Source organism: Ochotona curzoniae, unplaced genomic scaffold (assembly GCF_017591425.1).
Source record: "Ochotona curzoniae isolate NIBS_2020 unplaced genomic scaffold, NIBS_Ocur_1.0 contig_4612, whole genome shotgun sequence".
Taxonomy (NCBI): Eukaryota; Metazoa; Chordata; class Mammalia; order Lagomorpha; family Ochotonidae; genus Ochotona; species Ochotona curzoniae.
The window spans coordinates 13,037,909-13,054,263 of NW_024466343.1; the positions used below are offsets into that span (position 1 = coordinate 13,037,909).

General features: G+C 38.7%; 1 pseudogene; it reads right to left on the reverse strand.

Annotated features, from left to right (window-relative positions):
* Nucleotides 1-13,675: 13,675 nt before the first annotated feature.
* LOC121161027 overlaps nt 13,676-16,355 on the reverse strand; it is a 33,229-nt pseudogene continuing 30,549 nt past the window's right edge.

Below are 16,355 nucleotides of genomic sequence, written 5' to 3' on the forward strand. Positions count from 1 at the left end.
AGTCTAGAAATGGAAAAAATATTAGGTACAAGAAACAACTAAGCTGGCTCACATATATAAGACTGTTCCTCATGGTCAGCTGAGTTTCATATTCCTGTCCTGGTTGCATTGGGAATTGCTTCAGCATGTGAAAGTGAATGATGTCAAAATAAGCACAGTTACACAGGTTGTACAAAACAGATCCAGTGCTGGGAAACCGACATTTAAGCCAAATTACATGTATTCAAGTTTGCCTCACCCTCTAAGGATGGAGATCTTAAAACAGTTGTCATATTGTTTTGTTTATGAACATTGGCATTTAACATGACGTGTAAAATATACTCTCATTAAATGCTTGCTGACCACAACACCTCCTCCTGCAATCTTGCTTTCAACTCAAGTAGTCTTAGAGCAAAAAGTCATATAAAAACTTCCTCAAACTCACACTACTCATTATTTGCACAGCCCCACTCTAATGGCTATATCAGGGTTTTGCCTGGTTTCTAGTGGTGCCAGGAAAGTTCCACCCAGGTTAAGCAAGTCAACTGCAGGAATCAATTTTGGCACTGTCCTTTTGCTATTTTCTGTCCAAGAGGCACACACTCAAATATCAAAGAAACTGCCATATCAAAGCAAGATTCATTTACCCCAATTTGCCTGCTTGGAAAGGCAAAGAAATTTTTGTGGTTAAGGCATTGTTTACATTGTGTGTGTGTGTGTGTGTGTGTGTGTGTGTGTGTGTGTGTGTGTGTGACTTTATCAACTATTCAGTCAAACTGAAGCTTCAATCAGAGAAGACAGGTAGTGGAAATGTTGGAAACCTAAGAAGAGCAGACTCTGAAAAGTATCAGAACTTCAACTTTCTGAGTCCTGAAGAAAGGAGAAAAAAGGTTACCATGGGACACATAAATCAAGTAACGGTTAAATGAAAAGTTTCTGACTTTGTGACATGCCTAGGATTTTGGAGGCTGCTGGAGAGCTATTAACTTTACCTAGCTTCAGCTTGCTAACATAGCCTCTGAGAGATCCCATGAATGTAAACCATCTTTGTTAGGCTAGGAGATACACACACGAATTAAGAATTTGTTAATGGATGTATGAATGTTTAGAATAATAGTATTAAGAATGTCTAAATTTTAGGAATAATCCAAATGTCAATCCACAAATATCAAAGCAAAATGGGACATAAAAATATCAATTATTCATCCATGCTACAATGTGGACAAGCATCAAAACGTGCTAATAAAGAGTCAGATATAAAGTACTACATAGATTATGACTCTGTTTATATGAAAGCCTATATTAGTGAGAAAAAAAACATATATCAGTGGCTTCTAGGTAGGGTAAAGGCCCAGGGAAGTGATATATCTAAGTCTACAGAATTTTTTCTTGACTTGATGGAAATGCCCTGAAATTGGCTGTGCAGAAAGTTGCTCTTATCCACGAAAACAGCAAAATCATTGTATTGTATACTGTATTATAAATGAGTGATTTAAATGGAATGTGAATTGTCTTGATTAAGCTACTATTGTTCCTGCTGCCTTTTTTTTTCTCAGTTTTCAGAGAGCTCACATACTCTCCTCTGTCCTAGAGACTGAGTCATCAACATCTTGCAGCAGCTCTAGGTCTATTTCAATTAAACCCTGATAATTTTAGGAAGAGAAGAGTACAATGCCATGCCAGCTTGTCCATTTTCATTGTTCTTAGTCACAGAAACAATTATTGAAAATTTCCCTATGTGCTCTACATGTATATTGTAAGACCACAGTTATATTGATATTATAAAGGTTGCAATCAGAAACTTGACTGCTTATGATTTTCTGATGCTACCTACATTTTCTGAACGCTTAGGTGAGTTCATCATCTCAGTCATTTCACAGAAGCAATGAGCTTATTCTTTGGAAAACACTAAGATATGAGGGAGATAGGATTTCCCCACACTTCAAATCCAGACTGTCAAGAAATGAGACCATAACTCCCTCCTCTTCTGGAAGCTCTTTACTCCTCCTGGATTCTTTGTTTTCCACTGATTCAGCTACCAGGCATCATCCTGGACTCTAAGTCTCTGTGCCCTCATCCAAATGATCATTGACTCCTTAAATTGTTTCTGACAGCCACTCATCAAGAACATCAGCATCTGCTCATCCTCTCTCAAAGCAGAGTTCCTGATGAGGCCACCAGCAACCTACCAAGGTCATCCGAAAGCCTCCCAGCTGGGTCTGCATGCTTCCATTAATTTTGCTCAGCAGCCAATTAGTGCTTCTAAAATGCAAACTGGAGCAATTCCCTTTCTTACTTTCTCTCCCATTGTCCTCCAATGGAATCCAAATACATGAACATTTACAAGACTCTTAAAACATACCTTCCCGTAAGTTAGTGAAAAATCACATTCTTCCCCTGACTTGTAGGCCTACCCTAAGAGGCTATTTGCTTTGGACTATGCATAGCTACATCACTCCTGAGTCTGATTCACTCCAAGTTGTCCCCTGTCTCCTGCAAGCTTTCCACGAATTCTCTTAAATGTTACCCCAGGCTGTCAGATGACTCTGCCACATGCTTTGAGAGCAAACAAAACACCTAACGCACAATATTGTAATTGGTGACTTATGTGTCTCTCTTCATTGGCTGTAAGTGACAAAAGACAAAGAAGAAATTTTTCCTATTCTTTATTATTTCCTTATAAACTAATAAAAACCTAACATACAGTAAACACTCAAAAAATACCTGGTGCTATTAAGAGTCAAGATGCTTGTGACTGTCTACCAAATGTTTGAGATGGAAACAATGCCAGACCTGTTTTCACTGGCCTTGTTCACAATCACCACTAATAGGAATGAATTCATTAAAAAGACTTTTACAGAAAAGAACAATACATTTTACTTCAGCTGTTAATTTTATGTATTCACAAACATATACCTATGTATATTCTGGAAGTTTTTGATTTAATTTAAATTTTATAGCAAAATACAGAGTGAATCGATATTTTTATGAGTTTCTGCTTTGATAATATCATTGGGACTATGTAACCAATTTCAAGGAACAATAAATTATTCTCACTGATTTACCTTATGTATATATTTTAAAATCCAGGCCTAAGCGACACCAAAGGACAACACGTTACCATTTTTGGTGGACAATAAATAATGTTTCGCAGACATTGGACTGAGTTACTTACGGCTGTGTTGGATTTCCAAGCACATTACTCCTTGGTGAATTCTGGCACAACCTTACAGAATTCTACTTCACCTAGCACAATACTAGGTTACCACTGTTTAGTATAATTCCACATTCTTTAATATTACAAAGAAGGGACAGGCCATGCAGCATGTACCTCATCATCAGATCCTATCTGCTAGACAGTGCATTCTTCAAAAAGAATAAAACTCGTTGTAATAGCTAATCATTGCAAAATTCAGCTAATTGATAATGATATAGCACATTTCCTGAAAATTGAGCCAGTTTGCTTATTAAACATGGCTATCCAGCCAGTGACCCAAGGGGAAAAGCCAGCGTTACGAGTTGAACAGATGTCCGGGATCAAACTCTGGCTCTGTCCCTTGCAAGCTACTTGAACTTCCACAGGCTAAACTCTCTGCTTTCTTTTTCTTCAAAATTATTATAATGCCACTTATCAAATATGAATCTTTAATGATGTTAAGGCTTGGCTTGTATGAAAATACCTACCAAGATTATGAATGAGTATTTTTGAAAAATTATCCATAGAAGTCTTTCATCAATATATGGAGAAAAATAATTATTTCAAATATATAACAGGCAATGGATTTATAATCCAGCTTTGGATGCTCTCATATCATGTTACAGTGTCTGGGTTTGAATCGTGGCTGTGCTTCTGGTCGCAACCTCTTCTAATGAGAGGCAGTAGGTGATGTTTCAGGTGCTTGGGTCCCTGCTGCCCAAACAGGAGGCCCAGCCTAAGTTCTCATATTAGCTTGAATCTGTCACTGCTCTTGTGGCTATCTGGAGACTGAATCAGCACACAGAGGATTCTCTCTCTTGCTGCTCTACTTTACAAAAAAGTAAAAATAAAATTGTGATTAAATATGTGATTGGCATGTAATTCAAGGGGAACCGAATGGTTTCTGTTTTATTTTGTTTTTTGTTTTTTGTTTTTTTGCCTTTTACTCTCTATCCCCATTTTTCATTTTTTAAAAAAGATTTTTATTTATTTTATTGGAAAGGTGGATATACAGAGAGGAGGAGAGACAGAGAGGAAGATCTTCTGTCCGATGGTTCACTCCCCAAGTGAGCACAACGGCTAGAACTGAGCCAATCCGAAGCCAGGAGTCAGGAGCTCCTTTGGGTCTCCCACGCGGGTGCAGGGTCCCAAAGCTTTGGGCCATGCTCAACAGCTTTCCCAGGCCACAAGCAGGGAGCTGGATGGGAAGTGGGGCTGCCAGGATTAGAACCGGCACCCACATTGGATCCTGGCGTGTACAAGGCAAGGACTTTAACCACTATGCTATCACTCTGGGCCTCTATCCCCATAATTCAACTTGAGCAAACAAGCCAGATTCTCTGAGACTACAGATGTGAACACCGGAGCCTAATATGTTCAGTATTATGCAAAGTGTTTTCCGCTTCTTTGTTGTTGTGACTGCTGATGATTTATTTTTAATATAAAGTGAACATATTATATGCAATTCATAGGTATAATTCCAAGAGGAAAACCCTTCTTCCCTCATTCCCCTTTATTCTCTAATCCCCTTCTTCTCTCCCTCCCCATTATTACAGTTTTATCTGAGAAATAACTGCTGGAATGAGGAACATTCGGATATCATCTAGCTCACTTTCAGCAAAAGTTAACACAAGTAGAACTTACAAGCAAATATAGTCAAATAAATGTCTATGAAAATCAAGAAAATTAACCTTGGGGAATCAGTCTAAGGTATGAAATGTTTACTGAAGATATTCACGTGATTTCCAAATAAACTACACGTCTTATATTATACAATTTAAATCTATGCTAATCAAACCTTAAATATTTTATTTAATAGTTTCATTAACTAATCTTATTATCAAATGATTTATTCAAATAATTTTAAATCCAAAAGAAAATTTCTTTTGTTTTGCTGTGAAAATTAATACTTACAGATAGTTCATTACTCATCTTTCTAATTTGACACTTTAAACTTGAGTTACAGTATTTAAAATTTTGAATTATCGATTATTTTTTAATTTAAAGACTTTATTGTCTTAGCATTTTGCTTTACTGCTGTCAAATGTGTTTAATTTCTATTGTCCTTGATTTTATTTATAAAGTTAACTATCTTTTAGAAATGTCCTTCAAGTCCTATCAAGCCAAACCAATGCTTCCAAAAACCAATGCAGCCAAGTTTCCCTTTCAATAAGACGACGTTATTTTGTACTTCAGGAAAATGTAATTCTTCATTTTTATGTTAAAAAACCTGATCATATTAAAGAAAAACTTGAAAAACAACTATCTTCCATTGGCCAAAAGAGTGATGATTGACATAGGATATCATCATTTTGCAATCCCTGCAGAAAAAAAAATATGAGTGTGTCTAAGGCAATGATCACTAATAAAGATGGACCAACCCAAGAGTACTTAAACCTACCAGTCTTAGCATCACCCAAAGAGAAACAAGAAAACCGAATAACATCTTCTGATACGACATAGTGGAACATTCATCACAAAACCTATGAAGTATTCTTGAGAATAGGTCTAGCCAAAATCTGACCAAATTTTACATGTCTTCTTTATAGGAATTGCACGTTGGGGAAAAAGAGAAGGTACAACGTATGCTATGTGACAGCGTGGAATTCATTCAGCACAATTAAGAATATGAACAACTTCACTGAACAAATAACCCAGTTTCTTCAACTGCAAGATTAAAATAGGAGTATTAGGATTTAAAGATATTTAAGTAACTCAGTGCAATGTGTAAGCTTTGGATTCTGGTTTAAACAAAAGATATAATTAAGCAAATTTGAATATCAAGTGAATATTTAATATTGCCCTGTTGTGCTTCAGTTGTCATTATGCTGTATGTCATAAAAGGAATACATCTATAAATACACATACATAAATGTTCAATGTTTTCAGATGAATGACAGCACGTCTAGGTTTTTCTTCAAAATAATCCTGAGGGATTTTTGGAAGCAACAGGGGCATGGTGAAGCAAGTTGATCTCTTATTGGTGATCCTTTCTACATAATAAATAGATGAAGATGTGTTCATTATACTTTCCACCCATTTTTCATTTGTGTTAGGAATTTAGTAAGACCAAAAAGAGACAAATACCTAAAAAAGATTTTCCCTTTATCTCTTGTCTTCCCACCAATCATAACAGATCTCCAATTTAAATATAATAAAATTGAATTTTCTAGCATATGATCATATACACATATGCTTATGCCAAATACTGTGAAATAGGTATAATTATATGGTTTTTATTGTATATTATATATCACTCAGGTGGAACTAGAGTTTTACATACTTATATAAATTTTTCTCATCCTCTTTGGCTCACCTCCAATATGCCCCTCCATTAATGAGGTGAATGGATCATATTTGTCAAAAGATATCACCTGCACTCCAATCACATCCAACGCCCAACTCAGGACCAAAATTCCAAGTGAGTGCCAAGAGAGAACTGTCCTGTGACAGGGCCAGGCAAGACAGATGAAAAATATGGCTTGTGATGAAAATCTAACAGGTGCATGTTTTATTGGCATGATAAATATGGAAAAAACAGATGTGGAAACATATGTAACAATATGCTAAACATTTTAAAGTTTATTTTCCCTGAAGAACATTCTTTTCTTCTAACTTTCATTCTTGTCATTCTAATTGAAACTTCTGCAAGGCTCTTAGGGATCAGGACAAAAGAGTTTGTGGAGATTCTATTTTCATGGGGCATTTATAGAATCCTTGGATTCTATAAAGGTGAACCTTGTCCAAGTGTGCAGGCCTTTTTTTGCTTATTGGAGAATGTGGGGGTGGGGCGGAGGAGAAAGGTAAGAATCAGAGAGACAGCTCCTCAAACTGCTCTGCAAGGTCAAACATGTGAACCAATTATTGAGAACAACCCTAGAGTAGAGGCCTTGACTCCTCTTCCTGGAAAGAAGGAATAGAGAGAAACAACATAAGTACTAATGCTGAGTTTTATTTGTTTTAAATTTCTATTGCTTATTTATTATATTTGAAAGGCAGAAAGACAAAGAGAGATCTTCCATCTGCTGGTTCATTCTTCAGCAGTCCAGGTCAATACAAGACCCAAAGCCAGGGCTAGAAACTCAAACAAGGCTTCCAATAGGAATGATCAGGACTCATCTACCTGAACCGTCCCCTGCTGCCCTCCAGCACCTGCATAAACAAGGAAATTCCAAGTAAGAGCAGATTCAGGATTTGAACCTAGGGGCTTCAACACAGGATGTAAGTTGCATCTTAAGTGTTAACGCCAAATGCCACCCCTGACTGTTATTTGTGCCAAGAATCCTTGCCCTCATTTCCAGGAAACTCTCAGTAGCACAAAGAGTCAATTGATTTTCCATTCTACAATGCATAAATTATAAAAAGACGTAATAACTTTTTAACACATTCAGTAAATGTAAGAAACAGCTCTTAATTTCTTCTGCAAAGCTACAAGTGCAGAGTTGTGAACACCCTGGAGAACCCTTAGGCCAACACGGTTTAGAGTTCTTTTCCTCTTGGGTCATAGCAGAGTGCCTGGCACATTGTTGCTCAGTAAGAAGTAGAGTTAATGAACTAAGGAGAAAGAATGATGGGATTTTAAATCCTCTCTATAGACTGTGGCAAGAAAACATTTGTGTTAGAGGAAATAAAATTGGTATATGAGAGGGTCATCTGTACTCCCACATTAATAGTAGCTCAATTTGCAAGAGCTAAGATATGGAATCAACCCTGGTGTCTAGCAATGGATAACTGGGTAAAGGAAATGTGATATATAATGGAATAATGGAATATTGGACATATAATGGAATAATACTTAACCATAAAAAAGTGAGATCCTGTCTTTTGCAACAAAATGCATCCAACCAGAAACCATTATGCTTAGTGAAATGAGCCAGTCACTAAAAGACAAATAACACAGGTTTTCCCTCATCTGTGGTACCTAAACTTAGGAGTACAAGAAAAGGAATGTGTATGAGAAAAAAATGAGATTCTGACATTTGATTATTGTTACAACCTTTGACTATACTCTTGAATGATAGTGGTAGCTTTAAAAATTTTTTTTTCTATTTGCTATTTGTTGAGTTCCTTACCTAAGGGAGCATTAAGCCTATGATTGTGAAGCCAATTAAAATCGTGTCACTGTAAACATTTTTAAGAACAAGTCAAGTGGATGGATGGGGCTCATGAGCAGTGGTGGGGAGGTGTTGCTGTGTTCCTATATCTCTATGGTGAAATGTATGAAATTTGTTCACCTTATATAAATAAAATGATTTTTTAACTTTGTGTAACGATACCTGCTCCACACATTTAGAAACACTCTTTCAAAGCTCATTCCATTGCTCATCAAGACTATTTATACTCCATTCTAATTCTTCCTCTTCTCCTACCTGGAGAATAAAGTTGCAATTGACCCAGCGACAAATTTTATGAGCCAATTCAGCTTAGACCATTTTACTCAATTGTTTGGTAAAATACAGTCTAGATGTGACTGTGCAGGTTATTTTGATATTAAATTTGCATGTAAATCAGTAGACTTGGGAGAAAGCTGATGATTCATTTCCATAATATGAATGGGCCCCACCCAATCAATTAAGGGCCATAAGAGATAAAAAGATTGGCATTCCCTATGAAGAAGGAAATTTTGCCTCCAAACTAATTCTCAACTCAAGCCATGATACATACTTGCTGCAGGACTCAACCTGCGGATTTCAGACTCCCCAGTTTCCACTATCACATATACTAGTTTCTTACATTAAATCCACCACCTCCCTCCACTCCCTGTTCTCTCTCACTCTCTCCCCTGCCCAACCCACTCACACAACCTTCTCCCTCTCTCTTTGTCACTCTCTCTCTCTCACACACACTTCACTTCACTAAATGCCTCAGTGCTTTATTATTAATTACAGAATAAATGTGTTCAAATCTATGTGCTGTTTTTTTCTCACCAACAAATCAGATTTTATTCCAGTATCCCTAAGTATATCCCTTACTCAAGAGCTAGCTTTTCTCCACAAAGCTCTCCAGCTATTTCAGACAGTACTGCCCTGACACTGAAAATCTGTTGCATTTACAGCCATACATAGCTTATAATAGAAGTTTTAAGAAATGTATTGTTAGGTGATTTTATTATTACATGAGCATTGTAGAGTACACGTACATAAATGAAAACAGCTACTACATTTTACAGGACCCTCTTAGTATGTGTTTAGATAGAAACAGCTATGTAGCACAAGACCGTATATTAAAGGGCATATAATTATACATTGTCAAGCATGTTTAAGGTGTACATGTATATGTTGAATATCAGTAAGCCATAAATTTCTTGAGGATAAGAGCCTCTATTAAAAATAGACCCATTTTAAGAATCAGCATGGGGCTGAGTGGTTAAGATTTTTCCATCCTAAACTGGAGCACTTGAACACAACTCTCAATTCCAGCTGCTGACTCCAGCTTCCATATAATACAAACCATGGAAGTAGTGGTGGCATTCAAATAACTATGTTCCTGAAATCCATATGGCAAATTTGCTCCCAGCTCCCAGACTTATGCCCATCCCAGCTCCAGCACTGCCTTAGCTGTTGTGGGCATTTGGAGATTAAACCAGTAGATTGTAGCACTCTCTCACTCTTTCTCTCAAAGAAGCAAGCAGAATTTTTCTCATACAATTCTTCTTAACCCTGCTCTGCCACTTACTAGTGCAGTGTCCTTAGATAATATATTTTAAATCAGTTTAGTCATGTAGAAATATCATACATATCCTAAAGAGCTCTCAAAGATGCTAAGAGTCAGATTAGGTTTTTAAAATCACTGAAGCTCTTTACTCATCAAAAAAATACCATATTACTATTACTAGTAGCAACATATATGCTAATAATTGCTTTAGTATGTCTACATATATTTATATAATTATATATGAATATATATAAATATATATTATACATTTTTACATGTGTGCACAAATACACATTATATGGAATATATTGTATTCTATACAGTAACCTATCTGGAAGCTAACATAAAATTGTTCACATGATAGTTTATTCTTTAGCATAGTGACTTGATAACATCATCACCAGCTAAAATTTAAGCCACAGAAGGTCAGAGGCTAGCATTTCACCTGACAGAAGATTCTTGGTAAGTGAAGAATAAACAAATCAAAGAATACAAATGAAAAGAGTTTGGTCTACTAGAGTATCTGTAAGTGTTCTGAATCCATAAATGTGACAAGACTGATTGATTCTGAACTTACAGATGCTGTGGAATTCTATGGTCTAATTACCCAAGATCCTAACATAACATTTTCCAATAAGAAAACGCATGTCACATTGAGAAATAGAGAACGGAAATTGTCACTGCCCTCACTTCTTTGAGAGAACAATGACAGATTATGTGCTACATTCTAAATAGAAAATTGTATCAATAGGCCAAGATTCCTGGGGGAGAAAGGATGACAAAGCATAGTGTCAACATGGCTTTCATCTTCAGACTCAGATTAAAGGTCAAGAGCATACAAGTTGTGCTCAATGTGCTCTATGACAATGGGACTGGATGCTGTCACTGACGAGACATACAGATCCTCCACCGTTCTCATCAGAATGCCCCCTTGTGTCATATAATTCAAGTCAAATACAAACTTGAAAATGGCAGCAACATGGCCCTTGAGTCACACCATCTGATCTCATTTAAGTCACTAGGACTAGAAATGAGACTATTGTCCTAGACATATACAAAAAGACAGAAGAGTACAGGAAGATTTCAAACAGTTCTAAATCGCAAGCTGAGAGTGGGTAGAAGTCCCCTTACATCTACATAAGAACTCCCAGTAAAACAAAGAGCTACTCTTTGATGGGAATTAGTGCTAAATTAGTGCTAAATCCTGGAAGTTAAAAGCTTCCACATATAGTCTATGCTCTCCAGAAGATTATAAGGGACAATGAAATGTTAAGTAAACCATTTTGATTAAAAATGCTGAGTGTCAGGTAGGGGAGCCCAGCGATGTAGAAGTTTGAGTTAGGACACCTAGCAATGGTGACACCAGGGGCACTCTCTCAAGCCTTTCAAAGAATAGTTGCTGTCAAGATCTCAGTGAAACTTCTTAATGAGGACCACAATACCAAAACCATAGACTTTTTATATTCGTATGTGTGGGAGATCACCCCTGGATCGCTGGCTGCTTGCCCTATGTGGGAGGTCAAGGGCACATGGCACACTGTATTCCTGGGGGAAACCTCTGACAATGGTTTCAGCTAACTTATACCTCAACCTGGCCTGTTTGCTGGTCATGCAGGAGAGGGCAGTGGGCTGTACCTCAATCTCTTTTCTCTGTTCTTGGACAAGCTGTGCTGGGACTTCCTTGATAAGCAACTCTAAGAAGTGAAATGCCACTCACAGCCTATCTGCTAGCCACATATAGTAAACATGACTGAAGCATACCTTCCAGCCTGTGTGTTGTACATGATTCATGCTCTACCTGCTTGTGACCTGAAGATATGCTTGCTAGCTGTGCATGTTGAACATGACCTGTGACTTGATTAGAGAGTCCAGAGAGATAGAAATGCCTTCTAGCCAATTATAGTGTCGTTGTTGGATAGAAGGACTGTCAGGAAGGACTTTCTGCCTTTCCCTTTCTAACCTATGTAAGCTTGTGCTTGTGTTACAATAAACAGACCTGCTTGACTAGACGGTCTCGATGGTACTTGTGGCCAGAGGATATCATTTTCTCACCCCTTCAGTGGTTTCAAGGACCTGTTGGGATGAAAACACCCTGAGATTTATGGTTGCTTAGTCACTTTGTATTTTAATTTGGAAGGCATATAGGGGGTGCCAAGCACCATGCTAAAGAACCCCAAAAATGTTTGTTTATGCATATGAATCTGCAAATGACTCACAGTCTCCATTACCAAAGTTACAGGTCATTCAAGAAAACCTGCAGGAGAACCATTGATTAGATTTATAGAAAGATAACTAATTAAGAGAGGACTTTGGGAAGTCTTGCCAGTGTGGAGCCATGGCCACTTGCAATCCTATCAGAGCCCTCCGTACTTGATATAAAGTGCACAGGCCAGGAACTCCTTAATCCTCGGGTCTAGATAACACATCAAAGAGAGGTGCTTCTCATAGACAGAAGTGCGGGAACTCCCATAGCCTCAAATCATCTCCCTTTCGCTGATGATATGTAAATTCCTCAAACCCTCTTCCCTTATGCCTGTCTGACCCTCAGTCTCTCCAAGTCTACTGACCATCAGTCAGTAGTCCATATGTATGATCATCAGCTCTGTGTGCCAAGCCCATATATACTAGACAGCAAACAGAAACCAATCATGAACAAATAACCAATTAAGTAAATAAGAGTATGTCTAACTGTGTCATAAAACAACTTTTTAAAAGTATGCCTAAATGATTTTATAGTATGACTGATTTGAGACTCACATCAAGACTGAGGCAGTAGATCCTTTGCTGCATTGTATAGGTAAGAAAATTGTGGCCCCATGGGTTATGTAATTGTCCACAGTCACTCAAGTTGATAGCAAAGCTGGCATTCATTCCACAGCTCACCTAGCACAAGTTCAGCGTGTGCTCATGAGGATACTCTAAGCTTCAGTAAACATGCCAACAACTTCTCTTGTGACTTTTCCCTGGAACGTTGGTCTGATTATTGGTGTCTTAGATTGCTTGAGTTTCCTTTAAAAAAATAACATAGACTTGGTAGCTTCAACAATGAAATATTTTTTTTTTCACAGTCCTGGAGGCTGAGAAATCCAAGATTGAAGTGCCACCAAGGGCTCTCTTCCTGACCAGTAAACAGCCACCTTCTCACCGTGTTGTTACAATATAGAGATAGGGTGTCTTTTGTTGTTGTTGTTGCTGTTTTTTTCTCATTGAATTTTGTTTTAATGGACTTACAGAACTTTGAAAGATTTTTGACCAAAACATCTGTTTCCATTTAAAAAGTACTGATTTTAGGGCCCGGCGTGGTGGCGCAAGTGGTTAAGGTCCTCGCCTTGCACGCCTGGGATCCCATATGGGTGCCGGTTCTATCCCAGCAGCCCCGCCTCCCTTCCAGCTCCCTGCCTTGCACGCCCGGGAGAGCAGTCAAGGACAGCCCAAGGCTTTGGGACCCTGCACCCGCGTGGGAGACCCAGAAGAGTCTCCTGGCTTTGGATCGGGATAGCATCGGCCGTTGCACTCACTTGGGGAGTGAATCATTTGACGGAGGGTCTTCCTCTCTGTCTCTCCTCTCTGTATATCCGCCTTTCCAATAAAAAAATAATAAAAATAAATCTTTAAAAAAATTTTAAAAAGTACTGATTTTAAAAATTAGTAACTTCAAACTGCCACACCAAAAAAAGAAAAGACAAAAAAAAAGCATTCTCCTTTTCTTCTGGAGGTCTTACAATGCATTGTTATCATTAACCAGTCTTTTACTATTAAACTTAAATGACCAATGACGATGAAACAATTTTGAGACCATTCTTCCACCACTGGTTTGATGGAGGTGGCAGATATTAGGGATAATGCTCATTTAGCCTTCTGAGCTTGCTGGGCAGACTTGGTGACCTTGCTGACTCCAGCAGCCTTCTTATTCATTGCTTTGATGATACCTATGGCGACTATTTCATATCCTGGACAACAAAACAACCCAGAGCAGGATAGTCAGAGAAGCTTTCAGCACACATGGGCTTGCCAGGGACCATGTCAACAATGGCAGCATCACCAGATTTCAGGAATTTAAGGCCATCTGCCAACATCTTTCCAGAATGATGATCGCTCCTTTCCTTCAACTCAGCAAACTTGCAAGTGGTATGAGTTGTGTGACAATCCGGCACAGGGGCTTAGCCAGCATTGATTTGACCTGGATGGTTTGGGATGATTCCCTGAGCAATGAAGCCAGGGGTTTCCATTGGTGGATGATATTTGCTGTCACCAGCAACCTTGCCATGACAAGCATAGTTGGCTTACATGTTCTTGACATTGAAGCACACATTTTAACTGGAAAAAGCTTCACTCAAAGCTTTGTGATACATTTCAAAAACTTGAATTCAGTTGTAATATTACCTGCAGCAGAGTTTACCACCATCCCAGTTTATAGAACATCAATCTCCACTTGGCCCACAGGGACAGTACCAAAATGTAGACATCCTGCAAGGGTAGACACAGGGGCTTGACGGTCAGTCTAGTTGGTGGGAAGTTGCAATCCAGGACTTCCAGCAGTGTGGTTCCACTGGCATTGCTGTCTTGGCAGATGACTTTCCATCCTTTGAACCTGGGCATATTAGCACTTGGCTCCACACTGTTGTCATCATTCCAACCAGAAATTGGCACAAATGCTACTGTGTCAGGGTTATAGCCAATTTTCTTAATGTAGGTGCTGACTTCCTTAACGATTTCCTCGTATATCTTCTGGCTGTAGGGCAGCTCAGTGGAATCCATTTTGTTAACACCAACGATTAGTTGTTTCACACCCAGCATGTAAGCCAGAAGAGCATGCTCGCAGTCTGTCCATTTATGAAGATACCAGCTTTGAATCCCCCAACATCAGCAGCAACAATCAGGATAGCACAGTCAGCCAAACATGTGCCTGTAATCATGTTTTAGCTAACGTCTCTGAGTCCTAGGGCATCAATGATACTCACAGTTAGAGCCTTGCTGTTATAAACTCATTTAACCTTAGTTATATCCAAAAGAACCTACCTCCAAATAGTCACATGTGGGTTAAGCTTCAACATAGGGATTGGAGGTGGCTGAGACACACAGTTCATTCTGTAACAGCTGGCTCCTTAGAAAAATCACAAAATCCCTTAAAACCAGCTGGCTGGTCCCAAGGTCAATCTCCTTCAATCCAATCTGGCTTTCTCCCCTTTTTGTATCAAGACTGCTCCCTTGTGATTGTGTATTTACAGAGCGAGTGCTTATAATACCATCTTCTAAGAACAGATACGAGAATTTGATGGTAAGCTAAGTAGATGTAATGTTATCCCATCTCTCCTGAGATCCACATATGCTTACAGTCAAGGGGAAAGTAACAAATAAAGGTGAGAGGCCATAAGGAAATGAGAGATTTTGCAAATGTTCTGGAAGTTGAAGGTTTTGAAACAATGCAGAGGAAATTGCAGCCTTCTTGATATGAGGGTCACAGTAACCAACAAGGCAGCTGACATGCCCAGAGGAATCCTCACGTACAAATGTGACCATTGAATTGGAGCATAGAAAAAAAGAGGGGGATAGAGAAAAAGGGAACTTCTCACCTCCCTCCCCAATCTAGGTACACAGAATGATTGGAAGACATAAGAATACATCCAGTTTTGTTTTGTTTTTTTTTGATTTATTTTTATTATTTTTTCATTGGAAAGGCGGATATACAGAGAGGAGAGACAGAGAGGAAGATCTTCCGTCCGATGATTCACTCCCCAAGTGAGCGCAATGGCCAATGCTATGCCCATCCGAAGCCAGGAGCCTCTTCCGGGTCTCCCACGCGGGTGCAGGGTCCCAAAGCCTTGGGTCGTCCTCCACTGCTCTCCCGGGCCACAGGCAGGGAGCTGGAAGGGAGGCGGGGCTGCTGGGATAGAACCGGCGCCCATATGGGATCCCAGGCGTGCAAGGAGAGGACTTTAACCACTTGCGCCACCGCGCCGGGCCCAAGTTTTAATAAAACATGAAGCCATACTCTACATCCATGGGAAAATTTTCTAAACAGAATTAGGATGGCTGATGTAATTTTAACTGGACCAGAAATTCTGTAGCATTTTGGCTCCATCGATTGACATCTGCAGTCACATATACAAAGCTCCCAGCCAGCCTTTGTGTGGACTTTCTTAAGTATGAGTGGAAAGCCAAGACATCTGAGAAAATGCAAAAGCATGAAGATGAAGCACCATGACATGAAAACTAGAAAGAAAAAAGAGAGAATACAGAAGGATTCTACGAGCTAAGAGAAAGTTTTACAATAGCTGAATTTTGACTTCAGAGTTTTGGTATCACAACTATTTTGGGTGGGGCTGCTCTAACAGAATACTGTAAAATATAAGGGGGAACTAATTGGAATTTCTCAAAACTTTGGAGAATACAAATTCAAAATAAGATGCAAGCATTGTCTAGTTATCATCAAGACCCCATTGCAAATTTTCGGATTGGTGAGTTCTTTGTATATTCACGTAATAGAAAGTAAGGAGAAAGAGAGAGAATGCCCATTATGGCTTCT